This window comes from Lepisosteus oculatus, chromosome 14 (assembly GCF_040954835.1).
Source record: "Lepisosteus oculatus isolate fLepOcu1 chromosome 14, fLepOcu1.hap2, whole genome shotgun sequence".
Taxonomy (NCBI): Eukaryota; Metazoa; Chordata; class Actinopteri; order Semionotiformes; family Lepisosteidae; genus Lepisosteus; species Lepisosteus oculatus.
In genome coordinates this window covers 51,206,775-51,230,063 of record NC_090709.1, presented here as the reverse complement: position 1 = coordinate 51,230,063, position 23,289 = coordinate 51,206,775, and the positions used below count along the sequence as shown (strand labels likewise).

At 50.8% G+C, this 23,289-nt stretch overlaps 11 non-coding genes across 11 annotated transcripts; 1 reads left to right on the top strand and 10 right to left on the bottom strand.

Moving 5' to 3' along the window:
* Window positions 1-1,294: 1,294 nt before the first annotated feature.
* On the bottom strand, window positions 1,295-1,366 carry trnap-agg (transfer RNA proline (anticodon AGG)). The gene has a single exon. It is a non-coding gene; the product is annotated as a tRNA-Pro (tRNA).
* A 2,117-nt stretch (window positions 1,367-3,483) lies between these two features.
* On the bottom strand, window positions 3,484-3,555 carry trnap-agg (transfer RNA proline (anticodon AGG)). Its single transcript has one exon. It is a non-coding gene; the product is annotated as a tRNA-Pro (tRNA).
* A 1,476-nt stretch (window positions 3,556-5,031) lies between these two features.
* Window positions 5,032-5,103, bottom strand: trnap-agg (transfer RNA proline (anticodon AGG)). Its single transcript has one exon. It is a non-coding gene; the product is annotated as a tRNA-Pro (tRNA).
* Window positions 5,104-7,225: 2,122 nt separating this feature from the next.
* On the bottom strand, window positions 7,226-7,297 carry trnap-agg (transfer RNA proline (anticodon AGG)). Its single transcript has one exon. It is a non-coding gene; the product is annotated as a tRNA-Pro (tRNA).
* A 2,117-nt stretch (window positions 7,298-9,414) lies between these two features.
* trnap-agg (transfer RNA proline (anticodon AGG)) lies at window positions 9,415-9,486 on the bottom strand. Its single transcript has one exon. It is a non-coding gene; the product is annotated as a tRNA-Pro (tRNA).
* Window positions 9,487-11,603: 2,117 nt separating this feature from the next.
* On the bottom strand, window positions 11,604-11,675 carry trnap-agg (transfer RNA proline (anticodon AGG)). Its single transcript has one exon. It is a non-coding gene; the product is annotated as a tRNA-Pro (tRNA).
* Window positions 11,676-13,792: 2,117 nt separating this feature from the next.
* trnap-agg (transfer RNA proline (anticodon AGG)) lies at window positions 13,793-13,864 on the bottom strand. Its single transcript has one exon. It is a non-coding gene; the product is annotated as a tRNA-Pro (tRNA).
* A 2,117-nt stretch (window positions 13,865-15,981) lies between these two features.
* trnap-agg (transfer RNA proline (anticodon AGG)) lies at window positions 15,982-16,053 on the bottom strand. The gene has a single exon. It is a non-coding gene; the product is annotated as a tRNA-Pro (tRNA).
* Window positions 16,054-18,170: 2,117 nt separating this feature from the next.
* trnap-agg (transfer RNA proline (anticodon AGG)) lies at window positions 18,171-18,242 on the bottom strand. The gene has a single exon. It is a non-coding gene; the product is annotated as a tRNA-Pro (tRNA).
* A 1,286-nt stretch (window positions 18,243-19,528) lies between these two features.
* trnaa-agc (transfer RNA alanine (anticodon AGC)) lies at window positions 19,529-19,601 on the top strand. Its single transcript has one exon. It is a non-coding gene; the product is annotated as a tRNA-Ala (tRNA).
* Window positions 19,602-20,359: 758 nt separating this feature from the next.
* Window positions 20,360-20,431, bottom strand: trnap-agg (transfer RNA proline (anticodon AGG)). The gene has a single exon. It is a non-coding gene; the product is annotated as a tRNA-Pro (tRNA).
* Between the last annotated feature and the right edge of the window lie 2,858 nt (window positions 20,432-23,289).

Sequence of the window (23,289 nt, the reverse complement as noted above, 5' to 3'; positions counted from 1 at the left end):
CTGGAATGCGTGACCTTTACACGGGCGAGAAGCAACGCCGCATCCCTTTTCTAAAGAACATTCACATTCAGAAATAAGTCAAGAAATTTGCCATTACTTTCGCTCGCACTGCTGTCAGCCTGCCCATGTTGCCAAAGAAAGATTCACTCGGCGTCAACATGACAGAACAGCGATCACTTGAAAACAATGTTCCACACTCCGTAAGCAAGAACTTCAGTGTTTGCAGTCACCCGATATGCCGATAGTCAAAGGAGCGCAAAACACGAAGCGTCAAAAGACAAGAAGAGTTGATGGAAAGAGCGTTGAATTGATGAGCACAAAAGTTCAGCTCGTACAATAGGCAACGAAGGTCTCAGCGTCGTCATCGCACTTGAAAGGACTGCCTTGCAGACCAAGGGCAGTGGGCGGTGCCCGGTAAGAGGGGCAGAGGCGGTAAGACATGATGCCGAGAAGCATGAAGCGAGGGGGATTAGCTCAAATGGTAGAGCGCTCGCTTAGCATGCAAGAGGTAGCGGGATCGATGCCCGCATCCTCCAGGTCTGAGTTTGGATCTCCGGAAGCCCGGTGCTCTTGTTTAGCTTCTGCGACTTCTGACAGGTGCTCCTCCGTTGCGGAGAGAATGTCCTTCAGTTGTCAAGCGTTGAAGGGCCACACCTCCTTCCCAACCTCAGTCTGCACTGAGTGCGTCTCCGGCATTTTCTCGTCCAATTTGTCAGCTTAGCAAGTGAAAAGTATATCCGAGTGAAAACAGTGCTGATAATACTCTCACGAATTGTTAGAAGACGTGCTTTTGATCATCGATTGCTTAACAATCACATTCGTTCGACTTGAGCCATCAAGCTCGTAGTTTTCCTTCAAATCTTGAAAGCTCTCAGTGAGAACATCATAGGCTGCAGGACGCCCCGTAACTTGATTACTTCAACAGAAAGAAGAGCAGACAGCTCGACAAATATGTGAGGCGCAGAGAGCGCAAGGCGAGCCGCACACGTTTCGGTGGCTGAGAGAGGGCAGTTTTTGCTTCTGCATTTCCCAAGTAAGGACGCATGACAACAAGCGATCGCGGTGCTCATCTACGACACAGTGGTGATGAGTTTTCAGTACGTGTTCTTTTGAACGAGCAATGAGGTTGCCGCCTTGGACAGCTGACTGCACGCTCTCATTGTGCCACGTGATGAGAATTCACCAGGCTCGTTCAGTCATTAGTCACATTCCATCGTTTGCCATAAGCAGACGCTGCGAAGTGATGTGGATATCAGTTCCCAGTCTTGTGGAAGAGGAGGAAAAGAGCACACGAGGGCTCGTCCGGGAGTTGAACCCGGGACCTCTCGCACCCTAAGCGAGAATCATACCACTAGACCAACGAGCCACAGCAGCACTTTCCATTTCAATCTGTCAGCGAGCTTGAGGATGGGGAGAGGCGCCATTCGCTCGTCCAGTCAGACCTTCATCAATAAGTCAAGAAAGCTGCAATTACACGACTGCCTTGCAGACGAAGGGCAGTGAACTGTGCCCGGTAAGAGGAGAACAAGCGGCACTAGGTGACGCCGAGGCATAAGTCCCAGCGAGGGGGGTTGGCTTGTATGGTACAGCGCTTGCTTTGCATGTGGGAGATAGCAGGATCAATTCCCGCATCCTCCAGGTGTGTGCTTAGAGCTTGATGTGCCGAAAGGCGTCCTTTAGCCTGTGGTCCCGCCTTACATGGAGAGCATCGTGCAGCTGTCAAGCGTTTCGCAGCCACGCCCCCTTTTCATCTTCTCTCTGGCTTAAGCGTCACTCCGCCCCTCTCTCTTGACATTTCATGTCAGCATGTCAGAAGTCCGAGTGACATTTTTAATGGCTGAGTGAGGGCACGATGCTGAAGCAGAGAGGCCACTTCAGCCACAGAGACTTGTGCTAGGTGAGATCTGAAAGACGGACTCGCAACAGAAACAGACCAAAAATGTATCGGTGAGATCAAAAGGCAAATGCAACATTCAGCAGAGGGCGTCTAAAGATTAGGGAACGGGCGACTGAAATCCATGTGAGGCAAACTTTCCGGTGTGTGTACTGCAGCTGGGCTTGTTGGCGTAATTGGTAGTGCGTCAGTCTCGTCATCTGAAGGGCCTGAGTTTGATCCTCACACGGGGCAGGGCTGCTTCCTCTCTTGCTCTTTTCAAACACTTGCGGCAACTGTTCGCTCATAACCACGTCTGGAATGCGTGACCTTTACACGGGCGAGAAGCAACGCCGCATCCCTTTTCTAAAGAACATTCACATTCAGAAATAAGTCAAGAAATTTGCCATTACTTTCGCTCGCACTGCTGTCAGCCTGCCCATGTTGCCAAAGAAAGATTCACTCGGCGTCAACATGACAGAACAGCGATCACTTGAAAACAATGTTCCACACTCCGTAAGCAAGAACTTCAGTGTTTGCAGTCACCCGATATGCCGATAGTCAAAGGAGCGCAAAACACGAAGCGTCAAAAGACAAGATGAGTTGATGGAAAGAGCGTTGAATTGATGAGCACAAAAGTTCAGCTCGTACAATAGGCAACGAAGGTCTCAGCGTCGTCATCGCACTTGAAAGGACTGCCTTGCAGACCAAGGGCAGTGGGCGGTGCCCGGTAAGAGGGGCAGAGGCGGTAAGACATGATGCCGAGAAGCATGAAGCGAGGGGGATTAGCTCAAATGGTAGAGCGCTCGCTTAGCATGCAAGAGGTAGCGGGATCGATGCCCGCATCCTCCAGGTCTGAGTTTGGATCTCCGGAAGCCCGGTGCTCTTGTTTAGCTTCTGCGACTTCTGACAGGTGCTCCTCCGTTGCGGAGAGAATGTCCTTCAGTTGTCAAGCGTTGAAGGGCCACACCTCCTTCCCAACCTCAGTCTGCACTGAGTGCGTCTCCGGCATTTTCTCGTCCAATTTGTCAGCTTAGCAAGTGAAAAGTATATCCGAGTGAAAACAGTGCTGATAATACTCTCACGAATTGTTAGAAGACGTGCTTTTGATCATCGATTGCTTAACAATCACATTCGTTCGACTTGAGCCATCAAGCTCGTAGTTTTCCTTCAAATCTTGAAAGCTCTCAGTGAGAACATCATAGGCTGCAGGACGCCCCGTAACTTGATTACTTCAACAGAAAGAAGAGCAGACAGCTCGACAAATATGTGAGGCGCAGAGAGCGCAAGGCGAGCCGCACACGTTTCGGTGGCTGAGAGAGGGCAGTTTTTGCTTCTGCATTTCCCAAGTAAGGACGCATGACAACAAGCGATCGCGGTGCTCATCTACGACACAGTGGTGATGAGTTTTCAGTACGTGTTCTTTTGAACGAGCAATGAGGTTGCCGCCTTGGACAGCTGACTGCACGCTCTCATTGTGCCACGTGATGAGAATTCACCAGGCTCGTTCAGTCATTAGTCACATTCCATCGTTTGCCATAAGCAGACGCTGCGAAGTGATGTGGATATCAGTTCCCAGTCTTGTGGAAGAGGAGGAAAAGAGCACACGAGGGCTCGTCCGGGAGTTGAACCCGGGACCTCTCGCACCCTAAGCGAGAATCATACCACTAGACCAACGAGCCACAGCAGCACTTTCCATTTCAATCTGTCAGCGAGCTTGAGGATGGGGAGAGGCGCCATTCGCTCGTCCAGTCAGACCTTCATCAATAAGTCAAGAAAGCTGCAATTACACGACTGCCTTGCAGACGAAGGGCAGTGAACTGTGCCCGGTAAGAGGGGAACAAGCGGCACTAGGTGACGCCGAGGCATAAGTCCCAGCGAGGGGGGTTGGCTTGTATGGTACAGCGCTTGCTTTGCATGTGGGAGATAGCAGGATCAATTCCCGCATCCTCCAGGTGTGTGCTTAGAGCTTGATGTGCCGAAAGGCGTCCTTTAGCCTGTGGTCCCGCCTTACATGGAGAGCATCGTGCAGCTGTCAAGCGTTTCGCAGCCACGCCCCCTTTTCATCTTCTCTCTGGCTTAAGCGTCACTCCGCCCCTCTCTCTTGACATTTCATGTCAGCATGTCAGAAGTCCGAGTGACATTTTTAATGGCTGAGTGAGGGCACGATGCTGAAGCAGAGAGGCCACTTCAGCCACAGAGACTTGTGCTAGGTGAGATCTGAAAGACGGACTCGCAACAGAAACAGACCAAAAATGTATCGGTGAGATCAAAAGGCAAATGCAACATTCAGCAGAGGGCGTCTAAAGATTAGGGAACGGGCGACTGAAATCCATGTGAGGCAAACTTTCCGGTGTGTGTACTGCAGCTGGGCTTGTTGGCGTAATTGGTAGTGCGTCAGTCTCGTCATCTGAAGGGCCTGAGTTTGATCCTCACACGGGGCAGGGCTGCTTCCTCTCTTGCTCTTTTCAAACACTTGCGGCAACTGTTCGCTCATAACCACGTCTGGAATGCGTGACCTTTACACGGGCGAGAAGCAACGCCGCATCCCTTTTCTAAAGAACATTCACATTCAGAAATATGTCAAGAAATTTGCCATTACTTTCGCTCGCACTGCTGTCAGCCTGCCCATGTTGCCAAAGAAAGATTCACTCGGCGTCAACATGACAGAACAGCGATCACTTGAAAACAATGTTCCACACTCCGTAAGCAAGAACTTCAGTGTTTGCAGTCACCCGATATGCCGATAGTCAAAGGAGCGCAAAACACGAAGCGTCAAAAGACAAGATGAGTTGATGGAAAGAGCGTTGAATTGATGAGCACAAAAGTTCAGCTCGTACAATAGGCAACGAAGGTCTCAGCGTCGTCATCGCACTTGAAAGGACTGCCTTGCAGACCAAGGGCAGTGGGCGGTGCCCGGTAAGAGGGGCAGAGGCGGTAAGACATGATGCCGAGACGCATGAAGCGAGGGGGATTAGCTCAAATGGTAGAGCGCTCGCTTAGCATGCAAGAGGTAGCGGGATCGATGTGACTAATGACTGAACGACCAGGCTCGTTCAGTCATTAGTCACATTCCATCGTTTGCCATAAGCAGACGCTGCGAAGTGATGTGGATATCAGTTCCCAGTCTTGTGGAAGAGGAGGAAAAGAGCACACGAGGGCTCGTCCGGGAGTTGAACCCGGGACCTCTCGCACCCTAAGCGAGAATCATACCACTAGACCAACGAGCCACAGCAGCACTTTCCATTTCAATCTGTCAGCGAGCTTGAGGATGGGGAGAGGCGCCATTCGCTCGTCCAGTCAGACCTTCATCAATAAGTCAAGAAAGCTGCAATTACACGACTGCCTTGCAGACGAAGGGCAGTGAACTGTGCCCGGTAAGAGGGGAACAAGCGGCACTAGGTGACGCCGAGGCATAAGTCCCAGCGAGGGGGGTTGGCTTGTATGGTACAGCGCTTGCTTTGCATGTGGGAGATAGCAGGATCAATTCCCGCATCCTCCAGGTGTGTGCTTAGAGCTTGATGTGCCGAAAGGCGTCCTTTAGCCTGTGGTCCCGCCTTACATGGAGAGCATCGTGCAGCTGTCAAGCGTTTCGCAGCCACGCCCCCTTTTCATCTTCTCTCTGGCTTAAGCGTCACTCCGCCCCTCTCTCTTGACATTTCATGTCAGCATGTCAGAAGTCCGAGTGACATTTTTAATGGCTGAGTGAGGGCACGATGCTGAAGCAGAGAGGCCACTTCAGCCACAGAGACTTGTGCTAGGTGAGATCTGAAAGACGGGCTCGCAACAGAAACAGACCAAAAATGTATCGGTGAGATCAAAAGGCAAATGCAACATTCAGCAGAGGGCGTCTAAAGATTAGGGAACGGGCGACTGAAATCCATGTGAGGCAAACTTTCCGGTGTGGGTACTGCAGCTGGGCTTGTTGGCGTAATTGGTAGTGCGTCAGTCTCGTCATCTGAAGGGCCTGAGTTTGATCCTCACACGGGGCAGGGCTGCTTCCTCTCTTGCTCTTTTCAAACACTTGCGGCAACTGTTCGCTCATAACCACGTCTGGAATGCGTGACCTTTACACGGGCGAGAAGCAACGCCGCATCCCTTTTCTAAAGAACATTCACATTCAGAAATAAGTCAAGAAATTTGCCATTACTTTCGCTCGCACTGCTGTCAGCCTGCCCATGTTGCCAAAGAAAGATTCACTCGGCGTCAACATGACAGAACAGCGATCACTTGAAAACAATGTTCCACACTCCGTAAGCAAGAACTTCAGTGTTTGCAGTCACCCGATATGCCGATAGTCAAAGGAGCGCAAAACACGAAGCGTCAAAAGACAAGATGAGTTGATGGAAAGAGCGTTGAATTGATGAGCACAAAAGTTCAGCTCGTACAATAGGCAACGAAGGTCTCAGCGTCGTCATCGCACTTGAAAGGACTGCCTTGCAGACCAAGGGCAGTGGGCGGTGCCCGGTAAGAGGGGCAGAGGCGGTAAGACATGATGCCGAGACGCATGAAGCGAGGGGGATTAGCTCAAATGGTAGAGCGCTCGCTTAGCATGCAAGAGGTAGCGGGATCGATGCCCGCATCCTCCAGGTCTGAGTTTGGATCTCCGGAAGCCCGGTGCTCTTGTTTAGCTTCTGCGACTTCTGACAGGTGCTCCTCCGTTGCGGAGAGAATGTCCTTCAGTTGTCAAGCGTTGAAGGGCCACACCTCCTTCCCAACCTCAGTCTGCACTGAGTGCGTCTCCGGCATTTTCTCGTCCAATTTGTCAGCTTAGCAAGTGAAAAGTATACAGTATCCGAGTGAAAACAGTGCTGATAATACTCTCACGAATTGTTAGAAGACGTGCTTTTGATCATCGATTGCTTAACAATCACATTCGTTCGACTTGAGCCATCAAGCTCGTAGTTTTCCTTCAAATCTTGAAAGCTCTCAGTGAGAACATCATAGGCTGCAGGACGCCCCGTAACTTGATTACTTCAACAGAAAGAAGAGCAGACAGCTCGACAAATATGTGAGGCGCAGAGAGCGCAAGGCGAGCCGCACACGTTTCGGTGGCTGAGAGAGGGCAGTTTTTGCTTCTGCATTTCCCAAGTAAGGACGCATGACAACAAGCGATCGCGGTGCTCATCTACGACACAGTGGTGATGAGTTTTCAGTACGTGTTCTTTTGAACGAGCAATGAGGTTGCCGCCTTGGACAGCTGACTGCACGCTCTCATTGTGCCACGTGATGAGAATTCACCAGGCTCGTTCAGTCATTAGTCACATTCCATCGTTTGCCATAAGCAGACGCTGCGAAGTGATGTGGATATCAGTTCCCAGTCTTGTGGAAGAGGAGGAAAAGAGCACACGAGGGCTCGTCCGGGAGTTGAACCCGGGACCTCTCGCACCCTAAGCGAGAATCATACCACTAGACCAACGAGCCACAGCAGCACTTTCCATTTCAATCTGTCAGCGAGCTTGAGGATGGGGAGAGGCGCCATTCGCTCGTCCAGTCAGACCTTCATCAATAAGTCAAGAAAGCTGCAATTACACGACTGCCTTGCAGACGAAGGGCAGTGAACTGTGCCCGGTAAGAGGGGAACAAGCGGCACTAGGTGACGCCGAGGCATAAGTCCCAGCGAGGGGGGTTGGCTTGTATGGTACAGCGCTTGCTTTGCATGTGGGAGATAGCAGGATCAATTCCCGCATCCTCCAGGTGTGTGCTTAGAGCTTGATGTGCCGAAAGGCGTCCTTTAGCCTGTGGTCCCGCCTTACATGGAGAGCATCGTGCAGCTGTCAAGCGTTTCGCAGCCACGCCCCCTTTTCATCTTCTCTCTGGCTTAAGCGTCACTCCGCCCCTCTCTCTTGACATTTCATGTCAGCATGTCAGAAGTCCGAGTGACATTTTTAATGGCTGAGTGAGGGCACGATGCTGAAGCAGAGAGGCCACTTCAGCCACAGAGACTTGTGCTAGGTGAGATCTGAAAGACGGACTCGCAACAGAAACAGACCAAAAATGTATCGGTGAGATCAAAAGGCAAATGCAACATTCAGCAGAGGGCGTCTAAAGATTAGGGAACGGGCGACTGAAATCCATGTGAGGCAAACTTTCCGGTGTGGGTACTGCAGCTGGGCTTGTTGGCGTAATTGGTAGTGCGTCAGTCTCGTCATCTGAAGGGCCTGAGTTTGATCCTCACACGGGGCAGGGCTGCTTCCTCTCTTGCTCTTTTCAAACACTTGCGGCAACTGTTCGCTCATAACCACGTCTGGCATGCGTGACCTTTACACGGGCGAGAAGCAACGCCGCATCCCTTTTCTAAAGAACATTCACATTCAGAAATAAGTTAAGAAATTTGCCATTACTTTCGCTCGCACTGCTGTCAGCCTGCCCATGTTGCCAAAGAAAGATTCACTCGGCGTCAACATGACAGAACAGCGATCACTTGAAAACAATGTTCCACACTCCGTAAGCAAGAACTTCAGTGTTTGCAGTCACCCGATATGCCGATAGTCAAAGGAGCGCAAAACACGAAGCGTCAAAAGACAAGATGAGTTGATGGAAAGAGCGTTGAATTGATGAGCACAAAAGTTCAGCTCGTACAATAGGCAACGAAGGTCTCAGCGTCGTCATCGCACTTGAAAGGACTGCCTTGCAGACCAAGGGCAGTGGGCGGTGCCCGGTAAGAGGGGCAGAGGCGGTAAGACATGATGCCGAGACGCATGAAGCGAGGGGGATTAGCTCAAATGGTAGAGCGCTCGCTTAGCATGCAAGAGGTAGCGGGATCGATGCCCGCATCCTCCAGGTCTGAGTTTGGATCTCCGGAAGCCCGGTGCTCTTGTTTAGCTTCTGCGACTTCTGACAGGTGCTCCTCCTTTGCGGATAGAATGTCCTTCAGTTGTCAAGCGTTGAAGGGCCACACCTCCTTCCCAACCTCAGTCTGCACTGAGTGCGTCTCCGGCATTTTCTCGTCCAATTTGTCAGCTTAGCAAGTGAAAAGTATATCCGAGTGAAAACAGTGCTGATAATACTCTCACGAATTGTTAGAAGACGTGCTTTTGATCATCGATTGCTTAACAATCACATTCGTTCGACTTGAGCCATCAAGCTCGTAGTTTTCCTTCAAATCTTGAAAGCTCTCAGTGAGAACATCATAGGCTGCAGGACGCCCCGTAACTTGATTACTTCAACAGAAAGAAGAGCAGACAGCTCGACAAATATGTGAGGCGCAGAGAGCGCAAGGCGAGCCGCACACGTTTCGGTGGCTGAGAGAGGGCAGTTTTTGCTTCTGCATTTCCCAAGTAAGGACGCATGACAACAAGCGATCGCGGTGCTCATCTACGACACAGTGGTGATGAGTTTTCAGTACGTGTTCTTTTGAACGAGCAATGAGGTTGCCGCGTTGGACAGCTGACTGCACGCTCTCATTGTGCCACGTGATGAGAATTCACCAGGCTCGTTCAGTCATTAGTCACATTCCATCGTTTGCCATAAGCAGACGCTGCGAAGTGATGTGGATATCAGTTCCCAGTCTTGTGGAAGAGGAGGAAAAGAGCACACGAGGGCTCGTCCGGGAGTTGAACCCGGGACCTCTCGCACCCTAAGCGAGAATCATACCACTAGACCAACGAGCCACAGCAGCACTTTCCATTTCAATCTGTCAGCGAGCTTGAGGATGGGGAGAGGCGCCATTCGCTCGTCCAGTCAGACCTTCATCAATAAGTCAAGAAAGCTGCAATTACACGACTGCCTTGAAGACGAAGGGCAGTGAACTGTGCCCGGTAAGAGGGGAACAAGCGGCACTAGGTGACGCCGAGGCATAAGTCCCAGCGAGGGGGGTTGGCTTGTATGGTACAGCGCTTGCTTTGCATGTGGGAGATAGCAGGATCAATTCCCGCATCCTCCAGGTGTGTGCTTAGAGCTTGATGTGCCGAAAGGCGTCCTTTAGCCTGTGGTCCCGCCTTACATGGAGAGCATCGTGCAGCTGTCAAGCGTTTCGCAGCCACGCCCCCTTTTCATCTTCTCTCTGGCTTAAGCGTCACTCCGCCCCTCTCTCTTGACATTTCATGTCAGCATGTCAGAAGTCCGAGTGACATTTTTAATGGCTGAGTGAGGGCACGATGCTGAAGCAGAGAGGCCACTTCAGCCACAGAGACTTGTGCTAGGTGAGATCTGAAAGACGGACTCGCAACAGAAACAGACCAAAAATGTATCGGTGAGATCAAAAGGCAAATGCAACATTCAGCAGAGGGCGTCTAAAGATTAGGGAACGGGCGACTGAAATCCATGTGAGGCAAACTTTCCGGTGTGGGTACCGCAGCTGGGCTTGTTGGCGTAATTGGTAGTGCGTCAGTCTCGTCATCTGAAGGGCCTGAGTTTGATCCTCACACGGGGCAGGGCTGCTTCCTCTCTTGCTCTTTTCAAACACTTGCGGCAACTGTTCGCTCATAACCACGTCTGGAATGCGTGACCTTTACACGGGCGAGAAGCAACGCCGCATCCCTTTTCTAAAGAACATTCACATTCAGAAATAAGTCAAGAAATTTGCCATTACTTTCGCTCGCACTGCTGTCAGCCTGCCCATGTTGCCAAAGAAAGATTCACTCGGCGTCAACATGACAGAACAGCGATCACTTGAAAACAATGTTCCACACTCCGTAAGCAAGAACTTCAGTGTTTGCAGTCACCCGATATGCCGATAGTCAAAGGAGCGCAAAACACGAAGCGTCAAAAGACAAGATGAGTTGATGGAAAGAGCGTTGAATTGATGAGCACAAAAGTTCAGCTCGTACAATAGGCAACGAAGGTCTCAGCGTCGTCATCGCACTTGAAAGGACTGCCTTGCAGACCAAGGGCAGTGGGCGGTGCCCGGTAAGAGGGGCAGAGGCGGTAAGACATGATGCCGAGACGCATGAAGCGAGGGGGATTAGCTCAAATGGTAGAGCGCTCGCTTAGCATGCAAGAGGTAGCGGGATCGATGCCCGCATCCTCCAGGTCTGAGTTTGGATCTCCGGAAGCCCGGTGCTCTTGTTTAGCTTCTGCGACTTCTGACAGGTGATCCTCCTTTGCGGAGAGAATGTCCTTCAGTTGTCAAGCGTTGAAGGGCCACACCTCCTTCCCAACCTCAGTCTGCACTGAGTGCGTCTCCGGCATTTTCTCGTCCAATTTGTCAGCTTAGCAAGTGAAAAGTATATCCGAGTGAAAACAGTGCTGATAATACTCTCACGAATTGTTAGAAGACGTGCTTTTGATCATCGATTGCTTAACAATCACATTCGTTCGACTTGAGCCATCAAGCTCGTAGTTTTCCTTCAAATCTTGAAAGCTCTCAGTGAGAACATCATAGGCTGCAGGACGCCCCGTAACTTGATTACTTCAACAGAAAGAAGAGCAGACAGCTCGACAAATATGTGAGGCGCAGAGAGCGCAAGGCGAGCCGCACACGTTTCGGTGGCTGAGAGAGGGCAGTTTTTGCTTCTGCATTTCCCAAGTAAGGACGCATGACAACAAGCGATCGCGGTGCTCATCTACGACACAGTGGTGATGAGTTTTCAGTACGTGTTCTTTTGAACGAGCAATGAGGTTGCCGCCTTGGACAGCTGACTGCACGCTCTCATTGTGCCATGTGATGAGAATTCACCAGGCTCGTTCAGTCATTAGTCACATTCCATCGTTTGCCATAAGCAGACGCTGCGAAGTGATGTGGATATCAGTTCCCAGTCTTGTGGAAGAGGAGGAAAAGAGCACACGAGGGCTCGTCCGGGAGTTGAACCCGGGACCTCTCGCACCCTAAGCGAGAATCATACCACTAGACCAACGAGCCACAGCAGCACTTTCCATTTCAATCTGTCAGCGAGCTTGAGGATGGGGAGAGGCGCCATTCGCTCGTCCAGTCAGACCTTCATCAATAAGTCAAGAAAGCTGCAATTACACGACTGCCTTGCAGACGAAGGGCAGTGAACTGTGCCCGGTAAGAGGGGAACAAGCGGCACTAGGTGACGCCGAGGCATAAGTCCCAGCGAGGGGGGTTGGCTTGTATGGTACAGCGCTTGCTTTGCATGTGGGAGATAGCAGGATCACTTCCCGCATCCTCCAGGTGTGTGCTTAGAGCTTGATGTGCCGAAAGGCGTCCTTTAGCCTGTGGTCCCGCCTTACATGGAGAGCATCGTGCAGCTGTCAAGCGTTTCGCAGCCACGCCCCCTTTTCATCTTCTCTCTGGCTTAAGCGTCACTCCGCCCCTCTCTCTTGACATTTCATGTCAGCATGTCAGAAGTCCGAGTGACATTTTTAATGGCTGAGTGAGGGCACGATGCTGAAGCAGAGAGGCCACTTCAGCCACAGAGACTTGTGCTAGGTGAGATCTGAAAGACGGACTCGCAACAGAAACAGACCAAAAATGTATCGGTGAGATCAAAAGGCAAATGCAACATTCAGCAGAGGGCGTCTAAAGATTAGGGAACGGGCGACTGAAATCCATGTGAGGCAAACTTTCCGGTGTGTGTACTGCAGCTGGGCTTGTTGGCGTAATTGGTAGTGCGTCAGTCTCGTCATCTGAAGGGCCTGAGTTTGATCCTCACACGGGGCAGGGCTGCTTCCTCTCTTGCTCTTTTCAAACACTTGCGGCAACTGTTCGCTCATAACCACGTCTGGAATGCGTGACCTTTACACGGGCGAGAAGCAACGCCGCATCCCTTTTCTAAAGAACATTCACATTCAGAAATAAGTCAAGAAATTTGCCATTACTTTCGCTCGCACTGCTGTCAGCCTGCCCATGTTGCCAAAGAAAGATTCACTCGGCGTCAACATGACAGAACAGCGATCACTTGAAAACAATGTTCCACACTCCGTAAGCAAGAACTTCAGTGTTTGCAGTCACCCGATATGCCGATAGTCAAAGGAGCGCAAAACACGAAGCGTCAAAAGACAAGATGAGTTGATGGAAAGAGCGTTGAATTGATGAGCACAAAAGTTCAGCTCGTACAATAGGCAACGAAGGTCTCAGCGTCGTCATCGCACTTGAAAGGACTGCCTTGCAGACCAAGGGCAGTGGGCGGTGCCCGGTAAGAGGGGCAGAGGCGGTAAGACATGATGCCGAGACGCATGAAGCGAGGGGGATTAGCTCAAATGGTAGAGCGCTCGCTTAGCATGCAAGAGGTAGCGGGATCGATGCCCGCATCCTCCAGGTCTGAGTTTGGATCTCCGGAAGCCCGGTGCTCTTGTTTAGCTTCTGCGACTTCTGACAGGTGCTCCTCCGTTGCGGAGAGAATGTCCTTCAGTTGTCAAGCGTTGAAGGGCCACACCTCCTTCCCAACCTCAGTCTGCACTGAGTGCGTCTCCGGCATTTTCTCGTCCAATTTGTCAGCTTAGCAAGTGAAAAGTATATCCGAGTGAAAACAGTGCTGATAATACTCTCACGAATTGTTAGAAGACGTGCTTTTGATCATCGATTGCTTAACAATCACATTCGTTCGACTTGAGCCATCAAGCTCGTAGTTTTCCTTCAAATCTTGAAAGCTCTCAGTGAGAACATCATAGGCTGCAGGACGCCCCGTAACTTGATTACTTCAACAGAAAGAAGAGCAGACAGCTCGACAAATATGTGAGGCGCAGAGAGCGCAAGGCGAGCCGCACACGTTTCGGTGGCTGAGAGAGGGCAGTTTTTGCTTCTGCATTTCCCAAGTAAGGACGCATGACAACAAGCGATCGCGGTGCTCATCTACGACACAGTGGTGATGAGTTTTCAGTACGTGTTCTTTTGAACGAGCAATGAGGTTGCCGCCTTGGACAGCTGACTGCACGCTCTCATTGTGCCACGTGATGAGAATTCACCAGGCTCGTTCAGTCATTAGTCACATTCCATCGTTTGCCATAAGCAGACGCTGCGAAGTGATGTGGATATCAGTTCCCAGTCTTGTGGAAGAGGAGGAAAAGAGCACACGAGGGCTCGTCCGGGAGTTGAACCCGGGACCTCTCGCACCCTAAGCGAGAATCATACCACTAGACCAACGAGCCACAGCAGCACTTTCCATTTCAATCTGTCAGCGAGCTTGAGGATGGGGAGAGGCGCCATTCGCTCGTCCAGTCAGACCTTCATCAATAAGTCAAGAAAGCTGCAATTACACGACTGCCTTGCAGACGAAGGGCAGTGAACTGTGCCCGGTAAGAGGGGAACAAGCGGCACTAGGTGACGCCGAGGCATAAGTCCCAGCGAGGGGGGTTGGCTTGTATGGTACAGCGCTTGCTTTGCATGTGGGAGATAGCAGGATCAATTCCCGCATCCTCCAGGTGTGTGCTTAGAGCTTGATGTGCCGAAAGGCGTCCTTTAGCCTGTGGTCCCGCCTTACATGGAGAGCATCGTGCAGCTGTCAAGCGTTTCGCAGCCACGCCCCCTTTTCATCTTCTCTCTGGCTTAAGCGTCACTCCGCCCCTCTCTCTTGACATTTCATGTCAGCATGTCAGAAGTCCGAGTGACATTTTTAATGGCTGAGTGAGGGCACGATGCTGAAGCAGAGAGGCCACTTCAGCCACAGAGACTTGTGCTAGGTGAGATCTGAAAGACGGACTCGCAACAGAAACAGACCAAAAATGTATCGGTGAGATCAAAAGGCAAATGCAACATTCAGCAGAGGGCGTCTAAAGATTAGGGAACGGGCGACTGAAATCCATGTGAGGCAAACTTTCCGGTGTGGGTACTGCAGCTGGGCTTGTTGGCGTAATTGGTAGTGCGTCAGTCTCGTCATCTGAAGGGCCTGAGTTTGATCCTCACACGGGGCAGGGCTGCTTCCTCTCTTGCTCTTTTCAAACACTTGCGGCAACTGTTCGCTCATAACCACGTCTGGCATGCGTGACCTTTACACGGGCGAGAAGCAACGCCGCATCCCTTTTCTAAAGAACATTCACATTCAGAAATAAGTTAAGAAATTTGCCATTACTTTCGCTCGCACTGCTGTCAGCCTGCCCATGTTGCCAAAGAAAGATTCACTCGGCGTCAACATGACAGAACAGCGATCACTTGAAAACAATGTTCCACACTCCGTAAGCAAGAACTTCAGTGTTTGCAGTCACCCGATATGCCGATAGTCAAAGGAGCGCAAAACACGAAGCGTCAAAAGACAAGATGAGTTGATGGAAAGAGCGTTGAATTGATGAGCACAAAAGTTCAGCTCGTACAATAGGCAACGAAGGTCTCAGCGTCGTCATCGCACTTGAAAGGACTGCCTTGCAGACCAAGGGCAGTGGGCGGTGCCCGGTAAGAGGGGCAGAGGCGGTAAGACATGATGCCGAGACGCATGAAGCGAGGGGGATTAGCTCAAATGGTAGAGCGCTCGCTTAGCATGCAAGAGGTAGCGGGATCGATGCCCGCATCCTCCAGGTCTGAGTTTGGATCTCCGGAAGCCCGGTGCTCTTGTTTAGCTTCTGCGACTTCTGACAGGTGCTCCTCCTTTGCGGAGAGAATGTCCTTCAGTTGTCAAGCGTTGAAGGGCCACACCTCCTTCCCAACCTCAGTCTGCACTGAGTGCGTCTCCGGCATTTTCTCGTCCAATTTGTCAGCTTAGCAAGTGAAAAGTATATCCGAGTGAAAACAGTGCTGATAATACTCTCACGAATTGTTAGAAGACGTGCTTTTGATCATCGATTGCTTAACAATCACATTCGTTCGACTTGAGCCATCAAGCTCGTAGTTTTCCTTCAAATCTTGAAAGCTCTCAGTGAGAACATCATAGGCTGCAGGACGCCCCGTAACTTGATTACTTCAACAGAAAGAAGAGCAGACAGCTCGACAAATATGTGAGGCGCAGAGAGCGCAAGGCGAGCCGCACACGTTTCGGTGGCTGAGAGAGGGCAGTTTTTGCTTCTGCATTTCCCAAGTAAGGACGCATGACAACAAGCGATCGCGGTGCTCATCTACGACACAGTGGTGATGAGTTTTCAGTACGTGTTCTTTTGAACGAGCAATGAGGTTGCCGCGTTGGACAGCTGACTGCACGCTCTCATTGTGCCACGTGATGAGAATTCACCAGGCTCGTTCAGTCATTAGTCACATTCCATCGTTTGCCATAAGCAGACGCTGCGAAGTGATGTGGATATCAGTTCCCAGTCTTGTGGAAGAGGAGGAAAAGAGCACACGAGGGCTCGTCCGGGAGTTGAACCCGGGACCTCTCGCACCCTAAGCGAGAATCATACCACTAGACCAACGAGCCACAGCAGCACTTTCCATTTCAATCTGTCAGCGAGCTTGAGGATGGGGAGGGGCGCCATTCGCTCGTCCAGTCAGACCTTCATCAATAAGTCAAGAAAGCTGCAATTACACGACTGCCTTGAAGACGAAGGGCAGTGAACTGTGCCCGGTAAGAGGGGAACAAGCGGCACTAGGTGACGCCGAGGCATAAGTCCCAGCGAGGGGGGTTGGCTTGTATGGTACAGCGCTTGCTTTGCATGTGGGAGATAGCAGGATCAATTCCCGCATCCTCCAGGTGTGTGCTTAGAGCTTGATGTGCCGAAAGGCGTCCTTTAGCCTGTGGTCCCGCCTTACATGGAGAGCATCGTGCAGCTGTCAAGCGTTTCGCAGCCACGCCCCCTTTTCATCTTCTCTCTGGCTTAAGCGTCACTCCGCCCCTCTCTCTTGACATTTCATGTCAGCATGTCAGAAGTCCGAGTGACATTTTTAATGGCTGAGTGAGGGCACGATGCTGAAGCAGAGAGGCCACTTCAGCCACAGAGACTTGTGCTAGGTGAGATCTGAAAGACGGACTCGCAACAGAAACAGACCAAAAATGTATCGGTGAGATCAAAAGGCAAATGCAACATTCAGCAGAGGGCGTCTAAAGATTAGGGAACGGGCGACTGAAATCCATGTGAGGCAAACTTTCCGGTGTGGGTACTGCAGCTGGGCTTGTTGGCGTAATTGGTAGTGCGTCAGTCTCGTCATCTGAAGGGCCTGAGTTTGATCCTCACACGGGGCAGGGCTGCTTCCTCTCTTGCTCTTTTCAAACACTTGCGGCAACTGTTCGCTCATAACCACGTCTGGAATGCGTGACCTTTACACGGGCGAGAAGCAACGCCGCATCCCTTTTCTAAAGAACATTCACATTCAGAAATAAGTCAAGAAATTTGCCATTACTTTCGCTCGCACTGCTGTCAGCCTGCCCATGTTGCCAAAGAAAGATTCACTCGGCGTCAACATGACAGAACAGCGATCACTTGAAAACAATGTTCCACACTCCGTAAGCAAGAACTTCAGTGTTTGCAGTCACCCGATATGCCGATAGTCAAAGGAGCGCAAAACACGAAGCGTCAAAAGACAAGATGAGTTGATGGAAAGAGCGTTGAATTGATGAGCACAAAAGTTCAGCTCGTACAATAGGCAACGAAGGTCTCAGCGTCGTCATCGCACTTGAAAGGACTGCCTTGCAGACCAAGGGCAGTGGGCGGTGCCCGGTAAGAGGGGCAGAGGCGGTAAGACATGATGCCGAGACGCATGAAGCGAGGGGGATTAGCTCAAATGGTAGAGCGCTCGCTTAGCATGCAAGAGGTAGCGGGATCGATGCCCGCATCCTCCAGGTCTGAGTTTGGATCTCTGGAAGCCCGGTGCTCTTGTTTAGCTTCTGCGACTTCTGACAGGTGCTCCTCCTTTGCGGAGAGAATGTCCTTCAGTTGTCAAGCGTTGAAGGGCCACACCTCCTTCCCAACCTCAGTCTGCACTGAGTGCGTCTCCGGCATTTTCTCGTCCAATTTGTCAGCTTAGCAAGTGAAAAGTATATCCGAGTGAAAACAGTGCTGATAATACTCTCACGAATTGTTAGAAGACGTGCTTTTGATCATCGATTGCTTAACAATCACATTCGTTCGACTTGAGCCATCAAGCTCGTAGTTTTCCTTCAAATCTTGAAAGCTCTCAGTGAGAACATCATAGGCTGCAGGACGCCCCGTAACTTGATTACTTCAACAGAAAGAAGAGCAGACAGCTCGACAAATATGTGAGGCGCAGAGAGCGCAAGGCGAGCCGCACACGTTTCGGTGGCTGAGAGAGGGCAGTTTTTGCTTCTGCATTTCCCAAGTAAGGACGCATGACAACAAGCGATCGCGGTGCTCATCTACGACACAGTGGTGATGAGTTTTCAGTACGTGTTCTTTTGAACGAGCAATGAGGTTGCCGCCTTGGACAGCTGACTGCACGCTCTCATTGTGCCACGTGATGAGAATTCACCAGGCTCGTTCAGTCATTAGTCACATTCCATCGTTTGCCATAAGCAGACGCTGCGAAGTGATGTGGATATCAGTTCCCAGTCTTGTGGAAGAGGAGGAAAAGAGCACACGAGGGCTCGTCCGGGAGTTGAACCCGGGACCTCTCGCACCCTAAGCGAGAATCATACCACTAGACCAACGAGCCACAGCAGCACTTTCCATTTCAATCTGTCAGCGAGCTTGAGGATGGGGAGAGGCGCCATTCGCTCGTCCAGTCAGACCTTCATCAATAAGTCAAGAAAGCTGCAATTACACGACTGCCTTGCAGACGAAGGGCAGTGAACTGTGCCCGGTAAGAGGGGAACAAGCGGCACTAGGTGACGCCGAGGCATAAGTCCCAGCGAGGGGGGTTGGCTTGTATGGTACAGCGCTTGCTTTGCATGTGGGAGATAGCAGGATCAATTCCTGCATCCTCCAGGTGTGTGCTTAGAGCTTGATGTGCCGAAAGGCGTCCTTTAGCCTGTGGTCCCGCCTTACATGGAGAGCATCGTGCAGCTGTCAAGCGTTTCGCAGCCACGCCCCCTTTTCATCTTCTCTCTGGCTTAAGCGTCACTCCGCCCCTCTCTCTTGACATTTCATGTCAGCATGTCAGAAGTCCGAGTGACATTTTTAATGGCTGAGTGAGGGCACGATGCTGAAGCAGAGAGGCCACTTCAGCCACAGAGACTTGTGCTAGGTGAGATCTGAAAGACGGACTCGCAACAGAAACAGACCAAAAATGTATCGGTGAGATCAAAAGGCAAATGCAACATTCAGCAGAGGGCGTCTAAAGATTAGGGAACGGGCGACTGAAATCCATGTGAGGCAAACTTTCCGGTGTGGGTACTGCAGCTGGGCTTGTTGGCGTAATTTGTAGTGCGTCAGTCTCGTCATCTGAAGGGCCTGAGTTTGATCCTCACACGGGGCAGGGCTGCTTCCTCTCTTGCTCTTTTCAAATACTTGCTGCAACTGTTCGCTCATAACCACGTCTGGAATGCGTTACCTTTACACGGGCGAGAAGCAACGCCGCATCCCTTTTCTAAAGAACATTCACATTCAGAAATAAGTCAAGAAATTTGCCATTACTTTCGCTCGCACTGCTGTCAGCCTGCCCATGTTGCCAAAGAAAGATTCACTCGGCGTCAACATGACAGAACAGCGATCACTTGAAAACAATGTTCCACACTCCGTAAGCAAGAACTTCAGTGTTTGCAGTCACCCGATATGCCGATAGTCAAAGGAGCGCAAAACACGAAGCGTCAAAAGACAAGATGAGTTGATGGAAAGAGCGTTGAATTGATGAGCACAAAAGTTCAGCTCGTACAATAGGCAACGAAGGTCTCAGCGTCGTCATCGCACTTGAAAGGACTGCCTTGCAGACCAAGGGCAGTGGGCGGTGCCCGGTAAGAGGGGCAGAGGCGGTAAGACATGATGCCGAGACGCATGAAGCGAGGGGGATTAGCTCAAATGGTAGAGCGCTTGCTTAGCATGCAAGAGGTAGCGGGATCGATGCCCGCATCCTCCAGGTCTGAGTTTGGATCTCCGGAAGCCCGGTGCTCTTGTTTAGCTTCTGCGACTTCTGACAGGTGCTCCTCCGTTGCGGAGAGAATGTCTTTCAGTTGTCAAGCGTTGAAGGGCCACACCTCCTTCCCAACCTCAGTCTGCACTGAGTGCGTCTCCGGCATTTTCTCGTCCAATTTGTCAGCTTAGCAAGTGAAAAGTATATCCGAGTGAAAACAGTGCTGATAATACTCTCACGAATTGTTAGAAGACGTGCTTTTGATCATCGATTGCTTAACAATCACATTCGTTCGACTTGAGCCATCAAGCTCGTAGTTTTCCTTCAAATCTTGAAAGCTCTCAGTGAGAACATCATAGGCTGCAGGACGCCCCGTAACTTGATTACTTCAACAGAAAGAAGAGCAGACAGCTCGACAAATATGTGAGGCGCAGAGAGCGCAAGGCGAGCCGCACACGTTTCGGTGGCTGAGAGAGGGCAGTTTTTGCTTCTGCATTTCCCAAGTAAGGACGCATGACAACAAGCGATCGCGGTGCTCATCTACGACACAGTGGTGATGAGTTTTCAGTACGTGTTCTTTTGAACGAGCAATGAGGTTGCCGCCTTGGACAGCTGACTGCACGCTCTCATTGTGCCACGTGATGAGAATTCACCAGGCTCATTCAGTCATTAGTCACATTCCATCGTTTGCCATAAGCAGACGCTGCGAAGTGATGTGGATATCAGTTCCCAGTCTTGTGGAAGAGGAGGAAAAGAGCACACGAGGGCTCGTCCGGGAGTTGAACCCGGGACCTCTCGCACCCTAAGTGAGAATCATACCACTAGACCAACGAGCCACAGCAGCACTTTCCATTTCAATCTGTCAGCGAGCTTGAGGATGGGGAGAGGCGCCATTCGCTCGTCCAGTCAGACCTTCATCAATAAGTCAAGAAAGCTGCAATTACACGACTGCCTTGCAGACGAAGGGCAGTGAACTGTGCCCGGTAAGAGGGGAACAAGCGGCACTAGGTGACGCCGAGGCATAAGTCCCAGCGAGGGGGGTTGGCTTGTATGGTACAGCGCTTGCTTTGCATGTGGGAGATAGCAGGATCACTTCCCGCATCCTCCAGGTGTGTGCTTAGAGCTTGATGTGCCGAAAGGCGTCCTTTAGCCTGTGGTCCCGCCTTACATGGAGAGCATCGTGCAGCTGTCAAGCGTTTCGCAGCCACGCCCCCTTTTCATCTTCTCTCTGGCTTAAGCGTCACTCCGCCCCTCTCTCTTGACATTTCATGTCAGCATGTCAGAAGTCCGAGTGACATTTTTAATGGCTGAGTGAGGGCACGATGCTGAAGCAGAGAGGCCACTTCAGCCACAGAGACTTGTGCTAGGTGAGATCTGAAAGACGGACTCGCAACAGAAACAGACCAAAAATGTATCGGTGAGATCAAAAGGCAAATGCAACATTCAGCAGAGGGCGTCTAAAGATTAGGGAACGGGCGACTGAAATCCATGTGAGGCAAACTTTCCGGTGTGTGTACTGCAGCTGGGCTTGTTGGCGTAATTGGTAGTGCGTCAGTCTCGTCATCTGAAGAGCCTGAGTTTGATCCTCACACGGGGCAGGGCTGCTTCCTCTCTTGCTCTTTTCAAACACTTGCGGCAACTGTTCGCTCATAACCACGTCTGGAATGCGTGACCTTTACACGGGCGAGAAGCAACGCCGCATCCCTTTTCTAAAGAACATTCACATTCAGAAATAAGTCAAGAAATTTGCCATTACTTTCGCTCGCACTGCTGTCAGCCTGCCCATGTTGCCAAAGAAAGATTCACTCGGCGTCAACATGACAGAACAGCGATCACTTGAAAACAATGTTCCACACTCCGTAAGCAAGAACTTCAGTGTTTGCAGTCACCCGATATGCCGATAGTCAAAGGAGCGCAAAACACGAAGCGTCAAAAGACAAGATGAGTTGATGGAAAGAGCGTTGAATTGATGAGCACAAAAGTTCAGCTCGTACAATAGGCAACGAAGGTCCCGGCGTTGTCATCGCATTTGAAAGGACTGCCTTGCAGACTAAGGGCAGTTGGAGGTTGCTGTTTTGAGACGGAGGCATTGGGATGGTGGGCCGAGATCTATTCTTCTTAAGGAATTCTTCATCGTGAAAGATCGGTCCACAGGTCATCCAAAGAACTCAGGGAATCATGTGCTACTGAATGGAGTGAAGTGCTGAAACACATGACATGCCCCCTTGATCTCACGTGCTGCAACATGCACAGCTACCGTCCACACCAGGCAGTGGGGCTTCAGCAGAATTTGCTACGCCACCTGCAATTACATATCCAGCTGCACACATATACATGGCCCTTCTTTCGTTTTCAGGATCTCAAAAAAAAGCTTAGCTTGGTTTTCCTGCCACCTGATTGACCTCATCTCCCTCAGAATGTGCCCCGCCACATTCATTGCTGAAGCAGGACGGAGGCTAACGGACATGTCAGAACAGTGAGGTTCAACGATCTCTCCAAAATATTGTGGTTGTAGTGGAAGAGATATGTTTTAAATTGTACCTTGGTATTTCAAACTCTCTCTAGAATGTTATCCATTTCTATTTTATTTTGACAGGAACTGTTAAAAGGCTAATGACACTAGATGAAAAGAGAAAAAAGAAAACACAACGTTTCAGCCGTGGAGGCTTCTTCAGGTGTGAGGGCTCCACGGCTGAAATGTTGTATTTTCTTTCTTTTCTTTTAAGCATGGAATAGACCTATTACTTGTTCCTTTGCAGCCTACACATGGTGATGCAGCTCCCCACCTGAACTGCTAATGATACTAGATGCCTGGTAGTTTGTGGTACTTGGTTATCGTCTTATGTGTGCTCAAACTGCATATGTGTTGTAGCAGCGAGGCTTATTAATAAGAAAGAATTAAGTGTTCTGAGCCTTCCCAAATGAGGCCCCATCTCTGTTCATCTCTGTGGTGCAGCGGCCCAGCACTGAGCTTCGCCAATGTGATTCAGCTGCTTCCAGTGCCTTTATTGGAGTGCGCTGATGGACCGTGCTCTCTCTCCAGAGACCAGCACGCCTGTCATGGACGGAGCAGGAAAGGCGGCGCCACATTCTACAGCCCTCTCCACGCAATCGATGAAATCGGGCTACTGAAGTGGAGAAAATCGCCTCTCCAGAAAGTGCAAATATCATCTTGGAGACTATAAATCCTATTGCCGAAGGTCAGCCCTGTCTACCAGAGTAACCCTCCCACAGCGATGATCAGCTCGTCTCACACGCGAGAAGTTTCGGTTGGAAACAAGCGCCCCCTCTTCTCGCACGTTTTGCACGTTCGAGTAGTTTTAATGCGGCTCTTTCGTACACGGCGCTGATCTTTTGGAAAGCAGGAGGCAAAACCGAGTCGAACCCGGGCCGCATGGGTAAAAACCATGAACCCTAACCGCTAGACCATATGGCAGCGAACAGCCATGCTGTTCCCGGCATCATCCGAGCAAACTACGTAAATATGAGAAAACACGCAAGAGAGTTGTCACTCAGAGTGTCGAAGGGTCGATGTATACTGGGGCTCAGTTGAAATGCAACGTCAGGACTTTTCCAAATTATGTCACACGAAGAGAGCACAGCCTTTTCCACCCTGCCATGCGTGTATCGGTAACTCGCCGTGATCGTATAGTGGTCAGTACTTTGCGTTGTGGCCGCAACAACCCCGGTTCGA